Source organism: Mauremys mutica, chromosome 5, assembly GCF_020497125.1.
Source record: "Mauremys mutica isolate MM-2020 ecotype Southern chromosome 5, ASM2049712v1, whole genome shotgun sequence".
NCBI lineage: Eukaryota > Metazoa > Chordata > Testudines > Geoemydidae > Mauremys > Mauremys mutica.
The window spans coordinates 36,697,053-36,701,354 of NC_059076.1; the positions used below are offsets into that span (position 1 = coordinate 36,697,053).

At 37.1% G+C, this 4,302-nt stretch overlaps 1 long non-coding RNA gene across 1 annotated transcript; it reads left to right on the forward strand.

The window, feature by feature from the left end:
• Positions 1 to 471: 471 nt before the first annotated feature.
• Positions 472 to 3,361, forward strand: LOC123371902. Its single transcript, XR_006580002.1, has 3 exons — positions 472 to 581; positions 2,147 to 2,286; positions 2,994 to 3,361. It is a non-coding gene; the product is annotated as an uncharacterized LOC123371902 (long non-coding RNA).
• The last annotated feature ends 941 nt before the right edge of the window (positions 3,362 to 4,302 follow it).

Consider the following 4,302-nt stretch of genomic DNA (forward strand, 5'->3'; position numbering starts at 1 on the left):
GAAGGAACTGGAGTGATGATGGGTCCATTCCTCCTTCTGTGCCCTGGGGCTTTGGGGCACAAGGCTGCCTGGTGCACAGGTGCAGATCTGTGGACACTGCTAATTCAAATCTCCAATCAAGAGTGTGTGGGCACATGCACATTCCATGGGGAGCACACATAGGGACAAAACACCCTGAAGAACTCAAGTTACTGAAAGGTACGTACCGTCTCCTTTGGCACCTTAATTAGTAACCTTACTTTCAAGTGCCTGAGCTCCAAGGAGCTCCTGTTGACTTCAAGTGAGTTATTTGTGGAGTCAGAGTATCACCAATTGGCCTACCCTAGTTACTCTGTGCATACTCTCCTTTTTAGAAAACTGCAGTATTATGGAAAAATTACAACCAGTTTCCATTGCTGCTCTGAATGGAAGCTTATTTCATAACCTTCCTGCCTTCTTTATATGTCTGTGTTTTAAAACAGATGGCTGCTCTTCTATCATGCCACTTGGGCTATGGAATTTGTGTGCTGGTAGGAGAACCCCGTTCAGGATCACAGATCTCCTTTGACCCTTTGCTGCTGTTCACTGGGCATCAATGGAAGGTGAGTTTGATTGGAGTTAAGCAGAAGTGGCAGTCCTAGTGCTCTGATGTACTTGTGAAATTCACAGAGTCTGAATATTCATCTTGATTTCATAGTTATACAAGGAAAAGGTCCGGCTGCCAGAGAATAGCCAGAGATGGAAGCTACATGTTGCATATACATTGCTTAGTATGGAACAAAGTGGATAAAAATTGATGTTTAAAAATATATATATTTTAATTTAAATTGGATTTTTATTTAAATTAAATACATTTTTTCTTTTTAAAAATAAGCCTATCTAAAAATGACAATTGAAATTATGACAACATCTGTAAAATAATTTACACTACTTAAAAAATATGAAGCAGTATATGTTTGCTGCTGAAGTTTCAAAGAAAGTCAAACCACTGAACTGGTAGAGGTCACTGGCTAAGCACCTGGAACTAGAATGTGCTGAACTGCTAACCCAGCTTTTGACAGCAGTAACCTCTTCTGCAGGGGCAAGGATTATATATACTTCATATAAGTTTACTCAACTAGTTCAGTTCAATGACTTGTTCATTCAAGGTTAAGAAATCAGTGGGGAGTTGAAAAAGCAGAAAACCTTGTTTTCCCTCTTCCTATCTATGTATAAAAACTAGGTGTGAGAAGATGAGATCTAAAATATTGAAGGACATTGTGACTAGAAAGAATCGCTTTTAGTCACTAACTACAGATCATACTTTCTTAGTTTAATAAATCAGTTAGTTTTAAATGCAAACTGTTTGGACAACTTTTTTCTCAGCACATTAAAGTAATAAAAAAAATTAAAAGCTGTTTTTGCACATTTCTATTTGAATTCCAGTTTCCATTCAAATAGAACTTGACACAAACCAGAAATGGTCATTATCTAGTAAATAAGAAATACATCACTCACCATTTTCTAATATCAAAATTTAAAAATTAAGAATTTAAACAAATGTATGTTAAGGTAAATAAATGGGTATAGCTATAGTGTAACTTCTGGGTTAGCAAAAAGTAGTACCAAATTTAGTGTAAAGGCTCTATTTAGTTGCAAATCAGCATGTTTTAATGTGTACCAACCACTAAGTATCAACTTTTGTTTTGGAAAATAACAAAAAAGTACAAATGAAAACAAGATTAAAATTCATTATTTCAATCAAAGTTTTCTGATTGCAGATTTAAATCATGATTAAAATCAGGGATTTAAGTAATTTTTTGTTTAAATTAATTCACCCTGGTATGGATACACTGGTGCTGCTGGTCTCATTAGCAAGAATTCTGGAAACAAAACACAAAGGGTCAAACTGAGTCTTCATACTCTCAGTCCGGTGAGCTCATTATCGCTCCCAGGTGTTGTGGTGCTGATCTGAGCCCTGAATGCTAATGCACTACACTGCTGTGTGAAGCAGAATTAATTGTTGTTGTAAGCACATCTGCAGCTAAAGCCATCTTCATCTTGATTTGATGAGCTTGATTTTTCTTCCCCTTCCATCTTTTCAAATGAATGTCACATTCTACAAAGGTTTCTCTTCTTTACATTGCAATGTGCAATGCAATAGGGTGCCTGTTTGTTTTTTTTAAAGGGTGGAAGTTGAAAGTTCCTTTCCTCAAACTGATGTCTGATTACATGAACAAGAAGTGTAACACAGATGCATTAATAACTCTCACTTTGCCTTTTGATGAAAATCAATTAAGGATTCTAATTGCTGTGGGCAGGGAAAAGGTGAGATATTTTAGTTATTCATCTAAATGATAATTTCTTGAGTCAGTCTGATGTATGAATTTCTAGCGACAGATTCTGCCATTTCTTCACTAGTTCTTGTGATAAATAAGAGAGGGATTCAAAATGGAAATGGACCCAGATCCCAGTTTTCCACAAACTTTCAGCATGTTTGTATTTGAAGCTTGTATCTATCTTTATAAGGAGTTTAAATAAGCATCCTGAATCCAATCATTCCTGAAACTTGAAGAAACCTGAGATCAAGACCTGAACCTCATGACTCAGGTCTATCTGTCATATAGAAATAGAAAGATAGTGGCCTGTCACTATGAGAATTGTGTGTGCTTGGGGAAACTGAAAATAAGGCAACTTATTCAGGAGCCTAAATACTTAATTTAGGTACCTAGCTTTAGGCACTTAAGTCTGAAATTTTGGGAATACAGCCTACATGAAGATTTAGGAGACATGGTCCTTATTCTCTGGAAAAGGTTTACTTCTCTGTTTCAGTGGCCAATTTGTGTTGCATAGCTAATTATTGTGAAAATCATTGAAGAAGGAGAATGGGCTTGTTGCAATAGATATCCAATGTCAGTGCATGGACAATTGTTCTCTCTTGATATATAGGGCATGATTTATGTGTATGAAGTCCATCTTGATGTGTGTGGAATATTGTTTAACAAACATGTTAACTCTTCCATTTTCTGTTTCAGTATTAGCAGCATTCTGTTGTTTTAAGCTCCTGAGCAATGATGAGTGAGATGTGAGCAGCACAGCACTTCTCCTTCAGAATCACCTGCCTGACTCCTTCTCATTATAAAATCAACCTACTAATAAAAAAATTGACTAATCTTTGCTTCTAGAGATGTATAAGTCTAAACTTGGAAACATATGAATAGATTTAGGAGCCATTTTGGTTTGGAACTAAGAATTCAAAAATGTGTCCATAGCTTTGAGGTGTGTGAAAGAGAGCAGAGCATGTAGGAAGGAGGTTATCCTGGAGATGGGTCTGCTTCCAAGTTATTCAGAATTAAACTAAATTAGCCACTTCATCATGTAATTAAAATAGCTCAATTGGAACCTCCCTGAGTAAGATTTTTGTTAGCATGGGTTTCACATTTTGACCTTCTGTTAATGTAATGTTTAATTAAATGTATGAAAACTAGTTTTCTAATTGCTTCTTCCTTTGCATGTTCTCTTTTGATCTCTACCGCAAACATTGTGTAAATGTGTCAGGATCAAAAATAAAGTTAACTAATTCAAACTTTGTGTTTGCACCTCCTTAACAGGTGGGGATATCATGAATATGGATTACTGTAATAAGAGAAATTCTCAGCATATTGATCAGTATGCTGCTGTCTGCTCTCCCCTGAGCATATTACCCTGCTGCGAAATCATATAGAAACTGGGAGGATTTACTGACAGCTTATGTCTGAGAGTACCAATGCTACTGTAGGCTGACAGTCTGTTCAGAAGGAGCACCCAGTCCTTTTGCCTGTTGACATAATGTTACTGTTCTGTCTTGGAATTTGGAGTGTTGTATGTCTCTAGTTTCAGATGTAATTCCCCCTCCCAGCTCTGTGACTTCATCTGTCCATCCTGTATAGATTATGATAGGATTTCATTGGTCAGTGTGTCATCCCACCATATTTCAGAAATAACTGTTTATAGAGTATCAGAGGGGTAGTCGTGTTAGTCTGGATCTGTAAAAAGTGACAAAGAATCCTGTGGCACCTTATAGACTAACAGACGTATTGGAGCATAAGCTTTTGTGGGTGAATACCCACTTCGTATTCACCCATGAAAGCTTATGCTCCAATACATATGTTAGTCTATAAGGTACCACAGGACTCTTTGTCGCTGTTTATAGAGTCATAGTCATAGAAATGTAGGGCTGGAAGGGACCTCGAGAGGTCATCTAGACCAGCCCCCAAGCCAAGGCAGGACCAAATAAACCTTGACCATCCTTGACATGCGTTCATCTAACCTGTTCTTAAAAACTTCCAATGGCAAGGATTCCAT